The following is a 20,854-nucleotide window of genomic DNA, read 5'->3' as shown; positions in this document are numbered from 1 at the left end:
CCTGGACGACATCGCGGTATACAGCCGCCACTGGACGGATCACCTCCACCACCTCAGAGAGGTCCTGCAGGCCCTCCAACAGGCCGGCCTCACCATAAAGGCCAGCAAGTGCCAAATCGGCCAGGGGTCCGTGACCTACCTCGGACACCAAGTGGGGAGCGGTCTGGTGGCCCCCCTCCAACTCAAGGTAGCTGCCATTCAGTCCTGGCAACCCCCCGAGACACAAACCGAGGTCCGAGCCTTCCTGGGGCTCACCGGATACTACCGGCGGTTTGTAAGGGACTATGGCAGCATTGTGGGGCCCCTCACGGAGCTCACGTCTAAGAACCACCCAAAAAGAGTCAACTGGACTCCCGACTGTCAAGCAGCCTTCGAGACGCTGAAGGCCGCCATGTGCACCGCTCCTGTGCTCCAGGCCCCCGACTACAGCCGCGAGTTCATCGTGCAGACCGATGCCTCCGACCATGGTATTGGGGCCGTCCTCTCCCAACTGAACGCCGAAGGAGTGGACCAACCAGTGGCCTTCATCAGCAGACGCCTACTGCCCCGAGAACAGCGCTGGAGCACCATTGAGCGAGAGGCCTTCGCGGTGGTATGGGCCCTCAAGAAGCTCCGGCCGTACCTCTTCGGAACCCATTTTCGGGTACAGACGGACCATCGGCCCCTGCAATGGCTCATGCAGATGCGGGGGGAGAACCCCAAACTATTGCGATGGTCCATCTCCCTGCAGGGGATGGACTTCACTGTGGAACATCGCCCTGGCCAAGACCACGCCAACGCGGATGGCCTGTCCCGCTTTTTCCGCCTCGACGAGGAAAGTCCCCAAGGAGATGGGTGACTCTCCCCGCCTTCAGCTGGGGGGGACGCATGTTGGACAGGCCACTTGAAGGGCTCGCTCCCTCCCCGCAGGACAGGGCCCGGGCCACCGTCAGCACCATTGCCCGGCCCAGCCGCCATCTTGGACACGGCACCACGCGGCCGCGCGGCCTCAGCCCGACCCCAACCCTGGGCCTGGCCAGGCCCCGACATCCCGGCACCACCCTCCACCCAGGAGGTGAACGGACCACTTGGCAGGTCAATGGGAGTAAGAAGTGTCGATGGCTCTCCCCCGCCAGGTGCCGAGCACCCCCAGCCTCCTCGGGCGCTGGCTCCACCCCCCTGCTGGGTGTCTGGACTCCCTCATCCCAGACCTCCCGACCTCCAAGAGCGAGGGTCCGGACATCAAAGGGCGCCAGACCTATAACTGAGGCAACCCCAGGACAGGAAGGCAGTTGTATCCTGGAGTCGAGAGACACCGCGACGAACTCATCCTTGACGGACTGTTGGCGCTGCCACAGCCCTGCCTTGTGAACTATTGTCCTGCCTGCTGGCGCTGCCGCGGCCCTCTGTAACCTTCATCCTCGTGGGACCTGCTGGCGCTGCCGCAGCCCTCTGCAACCTTCATCCTCGTGGGACCTGCTGGCGCTGCCGCGGCCCTCTGCAACCTGCATTCTCGTGGGACCTGCTGGCGCTGCCGCGGCCCTCTGCAACCTTCATCCTCGTGGGACCTGCTGGCGCTGCCGCGGCCCTCTGCAACCTGCATTCTCGTGGGACCTGCTGGCGCTGCCGCGGCCCGTAGTAACCTTCATCCTCGTGGGACCTGCTGGCGCTGCCGCGGCCCGTTGCACCCTGCATTCTCGTGGGACCTGCTGGCGCTGCCGCGGCCCGTTGTAACCTTCATCCTCGTTGGGACCTGCTGGCGCTGCCGCGGCCCGTTGCCACCTACGACCTCTTCGGGACCTGCCGGCGCTGCCGCGGTCTGACCCATCCGAACACCGAGCTCGAGGATTGTGAGCTATCACCGTTACACACCCGTACCCGTGGGTACCAAGACTGTCCCGCTACCCCCTTCCCTTACTAGAGACTAGAATTGAGAGGATCATCGTGTCCTGATCGCCTTGTATCGTACCACTCTACTACCAGAAGTGCCTATAAAAGGTGTTACCCTAATCTTTGTGTGGTGTCCATCTGTGGGGGGGAAGTTACCTGTCTGTGCGATCACTGTGCTCGGCCGACCCTCCAGGTCCCCGTCTAACACTAACCTCTTCATGTAGTTGTGGACTAACCCCCGCTTAATCTTGCTGCCAAGGCCGTTAACATTCCACGTTAGTATCTTAATCCCGTCTTGGGACGGACTCTCCCCTACAGGGCCACTCGTCAGCTTGTCCTGCATCGAGGCGCGAGTTTCTCAAAGGTCCTGCGCACGGGGCCTTCAGGTCGTGAGTATGTATGATCATCGTGACATGCTATAACAATCCCCCCTCCCCCTAAATCCCCCCTGCTACAAAGCATCTGAAAGACACATTCCATTCCCCCGTGAAACCCCAAACATGAAACAACAGTACCCTCCCCCATTACCCCCGCCCACCTCCCCTCCCCCCCCCGCCAGCCCCATCTTCGCAGTTGGCTACGTATAGGACTTTCAGGTAGAGAAGGTCTGTCGCCCACCCCTAGTGACCACCTATCAACCCAGCCCCCGGACAGGAATCTTGAGAGCGAACAAGTCTCCCTTCAGCTGTAGCTGCATACAGGGAGGCAAATTACCTCAATGAACAGTAAAACAATAGGTATGGGGGTGTGTCAACTTGCGTGCAGTCCGGCTGAGCCAATATCTTCACCGTCCATTCAGCCCCAAGTTCAAGAGTGAGTCCTGGATATCGTCCTGTGAGACCCCGGCCTCCCTGGCCGATTCCTGTTCCATCTCGTTGATCGCCGCCACCAGAGGGAGCATAGACTGAGCCTCAGTGTCCTCGTCTCCGGTTGAATTGCCAAAAGTGTCTTCTTCCCCCTCTGAGCGAGCGTTCCCCGCTAGGCAGCGAAATCTGGAACCTGCTTGATCTCCTGGCACAGGGGATGCCGAACTCCGCCGCCGCCGGTTAATCGAGTTTTGCGTGGGATACAGGGTCGTCTTCAGTCTCCTGCTGCCACGTGACCCTCTCGATCTCTGGGTCTTTGGTTGCCCCCACTGGTTCTCAGTAGCAGTCGCTTCTGTCGCCATCTCTCGTCTCCCGTCCTCCGTTCTCCGCAGTGTGGGGCGTTCCTCTAGCCATTGCCACGCATCCTCTGGGTGGGTAAAGAAGTACGTCTTCTCCTTGTACACAACTTTCAGTTTTGCCGGGAAAAGCAGCATATACTGAATATGTAAGTCTCTCAGCTTTGCTTTTACCAGGTCAAAGGAGCGCCTCTGTTTCTGCACCTCTTGACTATAGTCCGGGAAGATCATGATTTGCGCGTTCTCCACCCGAATCTCCCCGAGCTTCCTGGCTTCCCTCAATATCACGTCTCGGTCCGCAAAGTTCAGGAAGCGGGGAATGACCGGTCTTGGTCTCGCCCCCACCGGTGGCTTCGCCAGCAATGCCCGGTGTGCTCTTTCTATTACAAAGCAGTTGGAGAAGTACGCTGCCTGGAAGGTCTTACGCAGCCAGGCGTGCAGGAACGCCGCCATGTTGTTCTCCTCAATTCCTTCTCGAAAACCCACAAAGCGGAGATTATTGTGGCGGGCCCTATTTTCCGCATCATCCACCTTCCACTGGAGGTGCCTGTAGGAGGCCTGGAGCTTCGCCACGTCTTTCTTGAGGGTGTGGATGTTCTCTTCGGCCTCACCCAGTCTGGTCTACGCAGTGGTCACCCGCTCCGTCAGGTTGCAAAAGTCCTGTCGCAGCAGAGTTACCTCCGAGCCCACCTCTCCAATCTTAACCTCCAGGGCAGACCGAGATGCCTGAATATCCTCCCGCGACGCTTGGATGGCCCCCATCAGTAGAGCCGTGTCCGAGCGTGACCCCTGGGGCTCAGTCTCTGTGGTGGGGGGGCCGTTGCATAGCGGTCCAGGCTGGCCGTACGGTGATGATGCCTCCCTGGCTGGTCTGCTCCTCAGCTCTTCCGAGCACCTGCCTCCGTCGTTCCTGTCGTGCCTGTACTGATCGCGGTCATGTGGTTGGCAATGTTAGAACCAGCGATGGTTGGCAAAACACAGAGAGCCACCAACACGCATGCGCGGAGGTCAGCGCATGCGTGTGATTAGTATTTAGTCCTTCCTCAACATCCAGGAAATGCTTCGCGTTCCTTCCGGGTTACGTCGTGGCTGCAGTTCTTCCGGGTCACGGTGGTGGCGTTTGTCGGGTCTCGTAGGGAATCCTCTCAGCGTTCACAGTTCCTCGCAGTTCTGGTTTCCTAGCCAGATACAGGTATTCGTACTCGGAGAGTCGGTACCGTTTTTTATTAGTATGGAGGCAATTATCCTGTGCCTTATTTTTGGTCCTTTGGAAGTGACCATTGTAGCGATATTGTTTGTATCGTTTTAGGTTGTTGTGACTAAAACGAAAGTGCAGAGTTTAGAGCGGTGCGCCTTGATTTATGTTTTTGGACTCACCATATGTTAGAGTCTCGATTTCAGGAAAACACATATAAAGACCTCACACAGGTAATCAGAGTTAGAGACCTCTGATACATGACCTTTTGGTTTTATCAGGTTCACAGCAGTAATGCATGTATATATATTTTAGGGTTTATACAGCAGCAGTGTTATCTATATTCTGATGTGAAGATAACAGAAGAATATATAAAGGCATTCAACACGCAGGAGATCCCCACCATATAGACACTGGCATTCAACACGCAGGTAAACACATGTTCCTCCAGCTTTTCACGATATTCACTTGAAGTATTATCACTAAGGGATATACTATATATTTACCTTCCAGACATTTCCCGGCATTATTTTCCCTATCTCCCTCTATTCTGTGAAGTGAACAGGACATTGGAGAATCTACACATATTCATACAGCATAACGAACAGGTAGTCTACTACTTTATTCACTAGCATATATCATAAGAAACATAGGGATTGGTATTAACCTCTATTTCTTGCCTTCTAGGGAAAGGTTAACAGAAGCCTCCTTGTCCCCTGAAAAGACCACCTTACCTGCGTCCAAGACCCTGTGTTTCCCCGCCTTTCCTTGTTTTGTTTCCCTGCTTTCCCCACACTGGCATCACTTTCTGTTACCAGTTATAATATATCTTTGGTATAGAGTGGACCTGTGAGGGGGAGTTGTGGACATTACGTCAATTCCATGGTGTTTCCGAGGCAACCATATTTAGAAGCTTGACAGTTCCGTGCAAACATTTTATTCTTAGGCCCAGAAGATCTCTCCAGCTCCTGTTACTCTCCCATATCCCGCAGGCAGGCCACTGCCAAAGGGGGTCCCCTGCCCTGTACCACCATTTGCCGGGGGGGAATCTACTCTCCAGACTCTGTCAGGACCTGAGTCTTAAGGTACTCTAGCGGGACACATGTATTCCCAGGATGCACGGGTGAGGATTGGAGGGGGGGGGGGGTAAGGCCCTGATGTCGTGCTCCCGATGCTGCTCCCCCACTCCCGGTCACCCGACCTCTAGGCCGTTCTAGCGGTTGCTCCCCTGTCAAGCATTCGGATTTGGCTCAGCACACCAGGCCGCTCCCTGCCGGTATGGGCCCCCGCTTTAAATCAGCTCCTCCAACAATGTCAGCCTGCCTGGCCCCACTCCCGGATTGCCTCTCTGCACTTTCGGTGGCCCCCGGTGTCCGTGGCCCCCCAGGAGCGCTCGTACAATCCTCGTATAATCCTCTCGCCCTACCTCTCTGGGCCTCTGTTACGGGATCCGGCGGTCTACAGCTCCCTCCAGCGCCTAATTGCCCCGCAGATCGTCGTCGTAGCCCTGGCTGCCCTTCGGCAGCTACGAATCCCTGGCCTCCTCCGCACACACCTCCACTGGCCAACCGCCGTGCTCTCTGCTCCTATCGTCCCAGCTCCATCAGCAGGCCGCCGCCATCTTGGGTCCGGCACCGCGTTGCTCCGGGGTCGGCTCGGTGGCTCTCACCGTTTCAGGCCGTTTCAGCGCAGCGGCGGCACTATTTCTTGCACCAGTTTACAACGGGACCATTGGCAGGCCCTCAGTGTCCAAACCGGGACCTTCGGACGCCGTTTTACGCCGGATCTTGATCAGCTAGCCGGAGATGCAGGGAGACTCGACTTAGTCGGCCATTCTGTTGGCCACGCCCCCTTTTGGTCTTGGATTTATTCTTGAGTGTGTGTCTCATTTATTGCCTCTGTGTGTGACAACAAATTCTTAGCACTACCCTCTGATAAGTTTAACAGCTTGTCCACCTATGACAAAAAATTAGAATTTTCTGCTTATGCCTCTGCACCCTATTAGGGATCCACTAGACTCCGCTGCACAGTGAACTTCCTTTTAGTGCACTTTATGGGTTCCGGAGTGGCGTGCTACTCGCCAAAAAAGCGCTTCAACACCCATCAGGGGTAACAAGTGCTATATGAATGCAAATCTTTCTTCCCCTTTTATCCATCCGCCATCCTTCTCACTCCAAGTAACAGACTAATATCCACCACTGAAATTACCTCATATTTCACCATATTAATTCACCACTAATCCTTTATAGGCTCCCTGAATAGCATGCGTCAACAAGCGAGCGATAAATAAATACAAACCTTTGTCCTACTCTATCCGTCTGCTATCATTCCAAATCCAAATAACTGACTAACCTATCCACCACTTACAATGTACTTGTCAGGAGTTGATCTGATGCGCCTACGAGATGTTCGTTGTGCGGACTACATCTCCCAGCATGCTTGGGAAAGTAGGGGAGGAGCTTAACTTACATAGGTCAGCGAGTGTGCACAGGAAGTGCGCGTAATCCTGTCCCTACCGTTTGGAGTCAAGCTGCTTGGTGATTCCCTTCTGTTCTGTTTCGTTTTACTTATGATTGCTGGGGCAATCACTGCATTCCTGTTTGGATTTTGGTTCTTGCTGAGAGTCGCGCTGCTCTCCCTCGTTTCCGCCCGGCTGCGCCATCTGTGTATTCAGCGCTACCTGTTCGGATCGAGTTCGGTTCTCCCGCGCTGACGTAAGCGCTGGGAGCACCAGTACTTTGTGTCAAGTCCGCGCCCTGGATGGCGCTAGGAAGACTTTCGCCCTCCGCGCTGACGTAAGCGCGGGGAGCACCAGTACTTTGTGCTTAGTTTACGCGCTGGATAGCGCAAGGGGAACATTTTCGCTTTTTGGGCGCTGACGTAAGCGCCAAGGAGAACCTATGCTTGTGGAAGACTCGCGCTGAGGTAAGCGCTGACCCTTTGGGAGTCTGAAGACTTGTATGCTCTGTAAGGAAGACGCCTTCCTAATGACTTTGGGTTTATTATTTTATTTCCTAGTTCATCATTTGTATACCAGAAACTCATCCCTGTCTGGCCTTTTGGATGCTGTGCTCCTTATTCGGATCTTTTTTGATAGCTGTCCCTATCCTGCTGAGTGGGGTGGCTTCCTGTGTGTTGTGGGTAGGTATGAATGCTATACAGGAGATTACTGACTGTTTGTGTATGTGAAAGGGAGGTTAATCTTTCATGCTTTTTTGTTATAGAGGCATCGTGTATTTGGAGAGAAGTATCTCCGTAGATGACCACAAGTTGATATCCTGGGGAGCAAAGTGTCCAGCAGTTAGATCCCAGGTACTAGTTCCGCTCTAGTGAGACCTTACGAGAGTAGAAGGATTAGTGTGTTGTATTTACACTGTGTTCTTTTTATTACAGGTCTCCCTCTCCCCGCGGACCCCTCCCTACATCCTTTTTTCCCTCACCTGATAGCCTCATTACTCTGTGTCATATCCAGAGTTGGGGACGTCGGGAGGTGGACCCCTTTTGTGCATCATACCGAATCCAGGAAGCGGATGTGGATTTGACAGTACTTGCATGTTTCACTATACTAATTCAACACTAATCCTCTGTGGGTCCCGGAGTAGCGTGCTACACGCCGAAAAAGCGCTTCGACGCCTCGTCAGGGGTAGTAAGCGCTATATAAATGCCATTACAATACAATACAATATAGAGAGCCAGCGTCCTACACTTTTGTACATAAAAACTATTGAGTGTAGCTGAAAATGTAATTCATTTTCATTTTGCTCCTTTCTGCTAGAGCCTTTCACTCTTCTCTACATACTTATATCTAAGTTGGCAGCTCTTGCCCTCATATGTGCAAACAGTGTAAAAACTCAGCTGATGCAGAACGCAACTTTAGTGTACACACACCAATTTACTCTGAGAGACGAGGAGGGTTTTCTGAGGACAGGATAAAAAAAATTAGTGTTCCCATGTTTCAATGCCAGACAAAAATATAACCCAAGCATTGATGAATAACGTTATGTACTGTATCTATATTATATATTCAAATTTGTCTTAAGCATTTGCGCCTAAATTATTGCATTATTTTTCTATCACTATTTAAGTGTTAATTTGCAAGGATAGGTAAAGAACGATGCTACAAAAGGTGGCAAATGATCATTCTTTAGACGCATAATCTGCGGTATAAATTTCCCTTTGCCACATAAAACAGCCACATAATTGGTATTTTCTAGCCGCATAATTTAGCCAACCCTGCCAAATATTTTGGTTTTGCACTTCTGCATAATTCCAGTGGCACTGACTATTAATTTCGGGAATCTGGGATTCATATTCTCAAGTGCCAGAATTAGAGGTTTAAGTTCAGGCAGCTGCACTGTGCACTCACCAAATGACTGCATGTAGGTTTTTTATAGCGAAAGTCGCCATCCTGCATGCAACCTTTTACTGCGGTACATCCCACAGAATATTGAGCAGAACCATCAGTATAGATGATGTATTCATAGTGATCAAGAGATATGACTTCATTAGGCAGAGGATATTCATGTTCATATTGCGGAAATGTTTGTGTTTGTAATGTAGAGTCAAATATGTAATCTACATCTGTTGCCGTAAGAGAGTTGGCCTATTGTATGCATCTATGATGTACAACCTTGCCGATAGGAGCGCTGGCCTTTGTCACAGCCTCTAAGGCCGGAACCGGAGTCACAGTAATAATGCATTTACCTTGAGCCAAATATCTCTTTCAGCACAGGAGTCTGTATCACTGTCAGGATTGTGTCTGTCAGTGCAAAACACATCTCTGCATTAGTGTATGCGATTTATATGCAATTGGTACAGTGTCTCCTTCTTTGAATGCCATGTAGGTGTATCCTGAAGCTCCCGCAATTATACAATTCACCAGGTTTGTTGTAACACATGTGTGTAAGTGTTTTTAAGCTAGCATGTCAGTTTGCACTGAGCTTAGAATTTGTGTGTTCATTTGTCCAATGTGTACTTGAAAAGTCTGGACGGATCAAGTTATAGAATGGTTTTACCCGTTCTGCGTAATCTGGAATGTAATTTCTGCCAAAATTTAGGAAACCAGATATGGATTATAGTTTCTTCAATGTGTTTGCCGGTTTTAAAGCACCTACTTCTTTAGGTAATAAGTCTTTTACCTTCACTTGACTGCTCGTATCCTAAAAACAGGACACAGAGGTAGGCAATTTCTGATTTGTTAAAATAATATATGTAGCCCCTGTGAGTGAATCCCAAGACAATGCGATCCATTCTAGTGAAGTGTGTTGAAAGGTCATCATCCGTTAAGTATATGTCATTGAAATAGGACAATGCCCGGTCGTCAACATTTTGTAAAAGTTCTTTAACCTCTTGTGAGAAAGTGCCTTTTATGGATGGTTAGCCCCCCCTTTTTGCCTGGTTTTGATGTGGTTTCAAATGTAGTGCACAGGGTCGCTGCCAAACTAGGTGCCATGTACCAGTGCCCCCTCCCTAAAACAAACCCCCAATTGGTACTTCTGTCCCCTGTAAGTCCCTAGTAAATGGTATGCTGGGCACCCAGGGCCTGGGAGCTGGAGAGGGTCCCTAGGGACCCCCTCACTGGGACCATGCCACTACCCTTGCAGCCTGCATACCCATGCGAGGGAGAAAACGACAAAGTCGACATGGCATGTTGCCTGAGTACCATTCCAGCTAGCACTGCCTGACAACTTGCACTTATTTGTTACGATTGTTTTTTTTCCCACCATTGTATCCTACCTACCTTAATTGTGTAGCGCTCTGATACCCGCCTGGGTCATGTTCGGGCTATACAAAACATTATAAATAAACAAATAAACAAACATTGGCCAGTCACTCTCTAGCAGGCCTCACAGTCCTACTGCAGGGAACACCATACCACAGGTGAGGGCATATCCGCATGAGCAGATACGCTCCAACGATAATGGCCACCATTTCCTAATATTTTAAGTGCCAGTGAAGCCACAGAAAGCACATGGGCTGGGAACTCGACAACTCAAGTTCCACAGCACTATAATGGCTTCACTTAATATAGGAGTGTTTGGTACCAAACTATTCCTTTCAATAAATGCACACAGATGCCAGTGAGGGTTTATTGTATCATGTGCCTAGAGGGCACCTCAGAGGTGCCCCCTGAATCCTTACCCACCCTGGTGTGGTCTCTGACTGGCTCTAGGCAGTCAGCCTTCACCAGACATGTCTCTGGACCCTTGGGTAGAGAGTTTCTGCTCTCTGGGACCAGAAGCAATGCACATCCTGGTAAGAGGCGTCATGCCTCCTCGCCCAAGAGGGGCCAGTGCTCAAAGAAGGACGCTTCAAAGGCCTACCGCATTTGTAATGCGACCCCAAGCCTCTACTGCTAGCAGCAGATGGCAGTCCCTGGTTTACAACCTCACTTTGGGGGGGAAAACCAGTGCGAAAATTCAAAAAGATAGGAGGTGTGCCCACCACTGCCAACCACACCCCTAAGGTGGGGGAAGTGAAGTGGAGCACAACTTTCAGTCCCCGCCATCTTGAAGGGGGGGTGTAGAAAAAGGGTCAGGCAGATCAGGTCGATTACCCCTTTTCAAGGTTTGCCCGGCGTTAGCCGCCTCTCACCCAACTCACGGTTACCAAATAAAGAGGCAGGTGCTGGAGACTGGAAGGCAGGAAACAGGAGTTTATTCCGACAGAGCAGAACACGTAAAATCAGACAACAGGGTATCTTCTCGAGGTGCTCTAACCGCATCTCTGAGGCCTGGCCTCTTATACACAGGTTTATGGCTTTATTACATTTGTGACATCCGTGGTATTGCTTTGAAGTACGGAAAAGGCATCTTTGGAATCCCCGGTTCAGGCCCGTTCCCACACATATCTACAGTAGGAGTCCCCACCCCAATCTCAGCATGATGGCTATCGCGCAGCTGGGCATTTCGTTGGGAACAGAAATGCGGGCGATCGGTCGGATCTAGGGGTGTGAAGGCATTGATTAATCCCCGCTCCTTTGATGTGAGGCAAGGTCCTACTGTAGGGGGCAATAAACTGCATCTGTTGGGCTAGGTGATGGCCTGGGATCAGGCCGGACAATCGGGCAAGGAGGAAGAGGTTATCAAAGGGCCTGTTTTATGAATGAGATGAAAGAGTGTGGGGGTTCAGCACGGGATGTGGTTCGGAGGCAGGGTCGCGCTGGAGGTTCGTTTATGGCCCAAGCAGGAGAGACCGGGGGCTGTCAGGGCGCGGGGGATGCTTGCGAGGCCGGGGAGTGAGGGGGAGAGACGGGCTGGCTATCGGCAGTGGGCAGAGAGGCCATGGCACACAAAATGGCTGCTGTTTACGCACACACATAAGTTGGAAAAGGGACAAGGTGGCGCCGATAATGTTGATGCTGCAATCTAGATTTTAACAGGGGGACCCCTCCAATCAGGGCTAGATTTATGCCCCCTCCCACAGGAGGGTGGCATAATAGAGGGCGTAGTCACCCCAGGTAAGGTGTCCATTGGCCATACCTGCTACTTACCTAAGACGCTTCCTAAATTTAGTATTTAGGTGGCTCCCCTGGACCTGGATCTAAGATTTGACAGATCAAAGCAGACGGAAGATGTCCACTGCCGGACCAGGACCTGAGCCGCTGCAAAAAGAACCAGGCAAGGACCCCGCCACCTGCAACTGAGTCGACCACTGGACCTGCCGTTCATCCAGAAATGTTGCAAGGCCTCCAAGAAACCCTGGAGACATTCACCAAAGTGCCAAGAACCTTCCTTCGGACTAGAGACTCTAATCCCCAGCATCCGCGGTACCCGAACCTCCGGGCTATCTCCCTGCTCCCGTTCCCGGCGAAAGTCATCGAGAAGATCGTCAACAGACCACTGACCCGCTTCCTTGAAGAGAACAACACCCTGGACTCATCCCAATCCGGATTCCGCAGCAGCCACAGCACCAAAGCCGCCCTCATCACCACCACCGATGACATCTGGACCCTGCTGGACAACGGCAAACCCACGGCCCTCATCCTCCTAGACCTCTCGGCCGCCTTCGACACCGTCTGCCACTACACCCTAGGCACACACCTCCATGATGCAGGGATCCGCAACAAAGCCCTGGAATGGATCACCTCCTTCCTCACCGGAAGAACCCAGAGAGTTTACCTCGCTCCATTCTGATCCGAAGCCAACAAGATCACCTGCAGTGTACCCCAAGGATCATCCCTCAGCCCGACCCTTTTCAATGTCTACATGTCACCGCTCGCCAACATCGTCTGATCGCATGACCTCAACATCGTCTCATACGCTGACGACACCCAGCTGACCTCTCCCTCACCAAGGACCCCGCCACCGCCAAGACCAACTTCCACGAAGGAATGAAGGCCATCGCCGAATGGATGAAGAACAGCCGCCTGAAGCTGAACTCAGACAAGACGGAGGTCCTCGTCCTCGGCTCCACCCCCTTTGCCTGGGATGACTCCTGGTGGCCGACCTCGCTAAGAGCTGCACCAACACCCACCGACCACGCATGCAATCCTGGACTCATCACTGTCAATGACCCAGCAAGTCAATGCCGTCTCCTCCTCCTGCTTCAACACCCTCCGCATGCTTCGCAAGATCTACATATGGATCCCCACCGAAACGACACGGTCGGTCACCCAGGCCCTTGTCACCAGAGGCTAGACTGCAGCAACCCCCTCTACGCGGGAATCACGGCCAAACTCCAGAAAAGACTTCAAGGCATACAGAACGTCTCCGCATGCCTCGTCCTCGACATCCGAAGCCACAGCCACATCACTGCCCACCTGAGAAACCTGCACTGCTCCCTGTCAACAAGAGGATAACCTTCAAACTCCTCACCCACGCTCACAAAGCACTCCACGATGACGGACCAACATACCTCAAAAAACGAATCACCTTCTACACTCTCAACCGCCAGCTTCGCTCTGGTGACCTCTCCCTCGCCACCATCCCAAGCACCCACCGAACGACTACCGGCGGCAGATCTTTCTCCCACCTCGCCGCCAAGACATGGAACACCCTCCCCATCCACCTGCGACAGACCCAGGACCTGCTGACCTTCAGGAGACTTCTCAAGACCTGGCAGTTCGAGCAGCAGCAGTTCCCCCCCTCGATCCTTAGCGCCTTGAGACCCTCGCGGGTGAGTAGGCGCTCTACAAATGCGTGATTGATTGATTGATTGAGTGGTGAGGACTGACCCTTGGGTTTATGCGACTCAATGCTACCCATGAACTCCAGGACTGCAGTGGTAGAGGACCGGCACTTGTGTTGACGCAACTCTACCCGGTCAGAAGAAAACCTTACAGCAGGACGGCTTCCACAACCACGAGTGATTCTCTCAGTCCCACGACCTGAGCTGTGCCCAGAATTGTGCCTGAGAGCCTGGTACCCTCCTGCATGTGGCCCTGTCAGCCTCCGCCTGCCCTTTTGGTATTGCCGCCCTACCAACACCTGTCCATTACGGTCTGACAACGGCGGAACTCCTCCATCTGAACTACAGCAGCCTGACGCCAGCGACCTCACGGTGACTGCGTTGGCAGTCTGCTGAAAACCAACCCGCTACATTACTCTCGCGGACCACAAGGGTAAATATCATTCATTAGTATCGACAGCCTATAGTGCTATATGCACTCAAATGTATTGGGGCCACGTGATGACCTTGGACTACCATTGTTTTAATTGACTCTACATGTTTTAACTTACTCTATATTGAACGTACAACATCATTTTTGAGCACTTGGATTTTGACTTATGATTTCATTTTGTGTCTCCGTATAGCTTAAGCCTAGGAGTGTTTCAAAACAGCCTTGCCTGAAACAGAACGTGTGGGATGTGCGTTTGAAAGCATGAGAGAGAGGAATGTGTGGAATGTACTTCTCTGTCTCTGAGTGTAGTGCTGTAGGCAATGGTGCACAAATGTGCGTTATTGTTGTACATTGGAAATTACATTTTGACTATTAGCTTTAGTTTGCTTTAATTCCATCTTGAATTCTGGCTCTGTCTGGCCTGAGCTCTGTATACATAAGCAGGCCCCCAGGTTACTCACAGTTATTTACGTTCAGAATTGTTTTCCTCTTTGAAGGTGTTTTTTGTATATTTGAGATGTTTTCTACTATTGAGGGCTTCACTAAGATAAGATTCTAGAACATGTAGTAAGGGAGGGCTAGGAGAATGCGTGAAAAATACTTTGCCTTGGAATGCTTGCAGAAGCCTGGCCAGTACCAGTAAGTTTCCTTGGCATAAAGGGCATCTTCTCGTAGATTTCGAATATTGTAAAACTGGGGTTTCTTGGCTCGGAAACTGTGTCTCTCCTGAGAGACGAATGCATCTGCTAAGTGCTGCATTTCCCGGCTTGAGGAGTATCTTGACCCCAGGATTGTCATTTGGAATCCCCCAGTCTTATGTGGACTAAGATGAAGATATTGCAGCCTCTGAGGTATTTTCTCTGAGCATTGGTATTGCAATATATGTATAGATATATAGTAATTTATACATATGTTTTTGTCTGTGCTGGGTGACCAGCCTGTGAAGCAATTTTATTCATTGTTTCTTGTTCATTGGCATTATCTGATGTATTCTGTGTATGTATTTTATATGTTTCAATTCTGTGTGTACATGCTCTTTATATTTGAGTCATTCATTTGATAGTGTTTATTTCTTGCATTGGATTACTTGCATTTGACAGTGCGTGTTTCTTGCATTGGATGTCTATTAATATTACCTGCTTATGTTTTGTTCTCATTTCACTTGTGAATGTTTCATTATTATCTGACTTGTGTGTATTATCTGCATGTGTTTTACCATAATTTTCTGATCGTGTTTTATCCCTTGTAACGAGGAACAGTGCTTCCTGTGGACACTGTATCCATACTAATATTATAAAGAGAGAGCCCAAACCTTTGAGGCGGGCAATCTCAGTAACCACAGCACCAATCACAACACCCAATACAGCGTTGGAAAGGGCAGTTGTAGCAGAAGGACATAGGCTATGCAGACGGATAAAAAAATGTATTTAAAAAATTGCAAAAAACTACATCCCAATTTGGCTAACATCTACATGGACTATATTGAACAAACATACATCCTCTCCATGCACATAACATATTATTCCAACATCAAGTGTTGGAAATGTTCTAATGATTATACTTTTCTAATCTGGTCCGGCCCCAGCTATCACTTTCATAATTGTGTAACATATCTCAATGGTGCTCAAAAACAGCTAACTTTTACATCCACTATACACAAGTCAGAAATCACCTTCCTTGACTTAACTATCAAGAAGGAAGGAGTACAGTACACCAGCCTTCATAGGAAACCCACGGAAAGAAACACTCTCCTATCCTGCACCAGCAACCCTCCACGTACCTTGAGGGATGGCTTACCTTTTGGCCAATTTCTATGTCTCCGTAGAAACTGTTCCCATAAAGAGGATTATATGAGAGAAGCACAAATTCTAAAAGCAAAATTGGTGGCCAGGGGTTATCGGAATAAAATACCAAAGAACTACCTAAAACGTGCATGGTTCTTGTCGAGGGTGGAATTACTCATCACTACAAACAAAACCCCACTTGATAAATTGATTTGTGTTACCACCTGTGGCATACACACTAATAAGATACGCAGTTTGATTTTTAAAAATCAAGATTTTTAAAAATCTGGCATCTTATTAGAAAAACGGACTCTACTATAGAATCCCTTATGTTTGCGTTCAAATGCGGTAAAAATATCAAGGACCGCATAGTGTATTCCTCCACATAACAAAATTTCAGAACACTAGAATAAGCCTGGGGCCTACCAGAAGTAAATGGTCACTTCTAATGTGGTAACTGTGTTGCCTGTACCTTTTTGTTTGACACAGACATCTTTGAGCATGGTGACATCAGACAAAACCTTAATTTGTTTGCCAGTTGTAATACACGTAATGTTGTTTACTGCATCTGGTGCCCATGCCAATTACCATATATTGGGCAAACCTCACAACCTACCAAGACATGGATCGGCCAATTTTGAAGCAGGATAAGATGTTCTGTACTGAATGCTCCCTTGGTAACTCATTACGTTGAAAAGAATCAAATAGCAGATGATCTGAAAAGGCAAGTCATTGACAAGGCGACTATTCCTGAAAGAGGAGGAGATCTATCACAGATCCTACAAAGACTGGAATGCCAATGGATAGAATGTACAAACTCTTTCACACAAAGACTGACTACAGGCGAAGGATGGCGTGGGTATGTGGCTACCCTATTGAATTGACTTTACAATCTACTTCTGCTCTGTATTCTCACGTAGCAACAAAAGAAGTTCTACCCCATTATTGTCAACCAATGTTTGGTTTATATTTAGGGTTCCCGGTTTTCCGTTTTTACGGATTTTTACATGTAAATTCAGACTGAAATCTATATTTTCTTTGTCTGTATTTATATTTAGAAACGGCAAAATACTAGCAAATTTTGCCACGCTGCCGTCGGGTATTTTGCTACGGACGTTCCAAATAAACAATTCTGCTGTCCCGCGTAAAAAGCAGCTCTTTATGTTTCATTTCTGTGTTTAAGCCACTGAGCACAGGGGGTCCTGTAGACACTGCCCGCAGTCTGGTAAGAAGGGGTGGAAAAAACAACAAAACCTCGTTAACTAGTGAATGGTCTTTTTAAAGGCCTGTTAAGTACTCGAGTGCGGCTGGTGGTCAATCACACTTTGAGATCTGTTTATCGGCATGTGGCTAAATGTGTGTCTTTTAGGCTGAAAGTGCTCCTGAAGCTATATTGTACACGACCCCGCCACGTAGATCCCCACAGGCACATTTTACAGCTAGTGAAGGGGTAAAAGAGAGATCTTTGCTCGTCCAGTGACTGTGAGATGGTTAAGAGGGGCATCGAACCAAAATGAAAGACGACAGGTGAATCGCAGCGCCTTTGTGCTGGCAAAGGGACAGGAGCCACTTTTGCAAAACAATCCCTCAAAATGCGGACTGTTTTTCACTAATCACCTCCCTGGTACTTGCTATACTTCCACTGGCGTTGTTTTGTTGCTATGGTTACCACCCATTAGCAGCATTCATCTCCTTGTAACTCCGAGGCCCTTCGCTCCTGTAAGGAGCGCGAGAGAACACTAACAGATGCTTCAGCTTCGCCCGCCTGTCTCTTCTGTACTACATATGCTGGAAGGATGGACTGATGATTCCAATAAGTTACATGTATGCTTTTCAAATACACATTCCTTTATTGCCCACCTCGCTGAAAAGTTACCACTCGTTGGTCATGTATTTAGCCGGATAATGGTATTCATTCGATCGGCAGTATAGGTTGTGAGACTACGTATTATGTACGCTCTGCTCAATAAAAAGATGGACACCGTTTCTGAGGTCATTGAGTTCGCAAACTTGTTTTGCGATACTGGTCGTGACCCAGAAACGGCGACACATCTTTTTTAGTTGCTGGTATAAGTGAAGCAAACCTTTTCTAAAAACGGTGGTTAAAATTTAGTATCTGGACAGGCTTTTCAACTTTCTTTTTTTCATGCGATGATGGTCAATGCAGAGGTCAACATGTTGTACTTAAGAAATTCAAAATGTAAGTCAAATTCAATAAAAGTGGTGGTAACTATATGAGTTCAGCAAGCGCAGTTTTAGGACTTGCAAATTTGTAGTGTTTAGAACTTCCAGTGTTGCACTGTTCTCAACTTGAGCACTGTGCCACCTAGTGACGACACTGCTTCAAATGACTGTTTAACCAAAGTGTACCTGTAACGATAAATGCATGCACATCACTGCTGTGTTCCTTTCCGTGTCATTAGGTTCTCTTAGATAGTCTGTGTGTTTACATTGGTACTGGACCTTTCTGAAACGGTGACTGAGCAAGTATGACCGATGTGTTGGAATGCAAAGTGTGATCAAGCAAGTCTTCTTTTTAGGTGCTCTGGCTTCAGCTGCCATGTACGTACTGGTTTACGCTTTTTTTTCCTGGCCTTTTGCAACAAGAGTTTGAGCAGGTGTTTACAGCCTTGCTGTGAGTCAGCTAGCCCAACTTCTGTTGGGTTGCAGGCAAACCTTGGTAAGTGGTGTGGAGGTGGCAACAAGGACTAGAACCTAATTCTTCTGTTGGGTGTCTTGGTTATAGCTAGACAAGACCAATCAATGTTCTACTTCCTTGTAGGCAAGAGTGGCTCTTCCTTGGTTGAGAAGAAGGCTGCCAAGGGTCTAAGTGAAGTGTCCCATTGACTCACTGTAGTGCATAGGAAGATTGAGGCAATGCTTTTATGCAGATCTTCTTCTTAACAACACTCAAACATTTGAAGCATTAGATGGGACCGGTTTCCTGCCTCGAGACACCGTAGGCTTTGTTCTCGTTTCCCGCAGAATTTAAGGCTCATCGCTATGTCTGAACGCCGCTTTGCGTTCTAGCGTGTTGCCTTTCTACGGATTTCCTGCTTCTGTCCCGTCGGAGTGCCTGTCTTCCGGTTCTCCTCCCGTCAGCACTTCCGCTTCCGGACGTGTTCTCGGGTCTGCTAGGCTCGGCGTCTGTCGATCCTTCTCTGCTCGGCTTCTTGCCGTTTCTCTGCCCAAATTCAGTTTCGGACTCATTTCCTTTGGATATTGCAATTGGACACGTTTGGAGTTAAGACGTGTTCCCATGTTTGTTTTCTTTTCCATCTCCCCTTCTTCCCATTCCTTGTGCTCCGCCCGACGGACGGATTTGGTCCCGCTGTCTGGCCGGCCACTGCCTTCCTCCCCTTATCGTGGTCTGTTCAACGGCCGGAGCTGACTCCTGTCGGTTGAGCAGACACATCCTGCCTTGCCTTACGCTTTGCGAAGGTTACTTATTATTTATTGGGGTGCTTGTGTGGACCTTACTGGAGGACCTGGTGAAGTGTTTATTGTGGCTCATCACAACCAGAATCAAGGTAACAGCGCGTGGCGCTGCTCATCTTTATTTATATTGTGTATTTAATATCCCATTAAGATATTTACCTCTCTCCTGACAGATTCCATTGTTGTACTTACACTACTGTTCAGAAGGTTGTTGCTTGTATATACCAGCCTACTCAAGGAACTAGCGCGGGTGAGCTAAGTACTGTACTTATATATACTGACAACATTAAGACCAGGAAGTGTATTGCTTATATTGTTTGTTTCCCGATATACAGATCTATGGTTCAAGTTTCCACACCTCATTCAGCAAGGGATAAGACCCATAAAAAGACTAGGTATGCACATAACACTTTAGCATTTACATATAGTGTGTATGCAAGAGAATAGAGGTTTAACGTCTTCCTTCCTTTACAGTCCATCATTTTGCCATCTGTCCACGAAGAAGTTCCACAGCCAAGATTTTATCCCACCTTTTCTTGTTTTGTTTCCTTCTTTCCCCTGGCGTACCATTTGATGCTCTAGAGTCTGATAGAGTTGAAAGGCCGTAGGGAAAGGTTGAGGACTTTTCTGCAGTTTCCTGACGCTCCTGTGGAACGGGCCTGGTGAACCATTACAACCGGTCTAGCCAATTTGTTTCCTTGTCAGGTTCTACAGGGCAGGCAGTGGTACTGGAGTCTCTGGTTCCAAACTTCTTTGACTGCCAACTGTATCTAACAGTCCACTCGAATGCTGTGCACTCTCTGTTGGTAGACCATGATCACAGAGACCTATGTGGTGCATGAAATGGAATAGCAAGGGCTGTTGCAGAGCGGGTAGGGGTCGGTGCAGCCCGGGGTAAGGGTCGCATTATATAGGCCCAGATTTTTTTGTTAGAAGCTCCCGGGTTACCAAACACCAAAGGCTCTACAGTTATGCTTCCACCTCGTGCTTCTCTCTCCACCCTACACTTCCTGCCCTTTTTTAAAACCAATTTTGTATTTGTTTTCTAGTACAATATAGCCTATATTGTACTAGAAAACAAATAAGATTGTCAATTTAAATAAATGTGGAAAAATACGAGCTGTAGCGTCGTCTTTTGCTTGTGGCAAAAATAAATGTGGATAAATACAGAAAAAATGCCCAAAAAATAAATATGGATAAATACCGACGGAAATGACAAAAAAATAAATACCATAAAACCGGGAGCCCTATTTATAATCACCAAATTGAAATCATAATCACCCATTTACATGTGTATTTATGTATAAAATATGGTCACACTCTGTTTTCCCCAATACATCTTGTAGACTTGTGCAATTCCTCCCCATTCATGATTGCCTTGGTGGTTATTGTTCCTTTACCTTTGTAGTGTTTTTATCTAGGAACCTGAATCGATATTCTTATTTTATGCCCTTGTCCGGTTATAATCAATAATATCCATACAACGGCATTGTAATCATATCCATAATTCAGTCGTATCACATGCTGTCACATTAAGCAAGGCTACTTCTCCGGCCCCCTAGAAAGCACACCGAATCCTCTAAACAAAACCAAGCCTCCAGCAACCTGGGAAATCCCCCTTGCTTTTGTTTTGATTTCGTCCTAGAACTCCTGTAAAGCACTGTAAGAACGGCCAGTTCTTAGTGACGTCTTTATTGATGTCTTATGTCCAACCTTACGTCAAACCCGGCACCTTTCAGGTATAAATATACCAACGTTGCCTTAAGCAAACACACGGTGGTGATTTTGGAGCAGAGCAGCTATCTACTTGCCCGAGAGCCCAGCTGATGCGAGAGCCCACGGAC

Source organism: Lissotriton helveticus, chromosome 6 (genome assembly GCF_964261635.1).
Source record: "Lissotriton helveticus chromosome 6, aLisHel1.1, whole genome shotgun sequence".
Taxonomy (NCBI): Eukaryota; Metazoa; Chordata; class Amphibia; order Caudata; family Salamandridae; genus Lissotriton; species Lissotriton helveticus.
The sequence above is the reverse complement of the archived record's forward strand: the minus strand, read 5'-3'. Positions refer to the sequence as shown.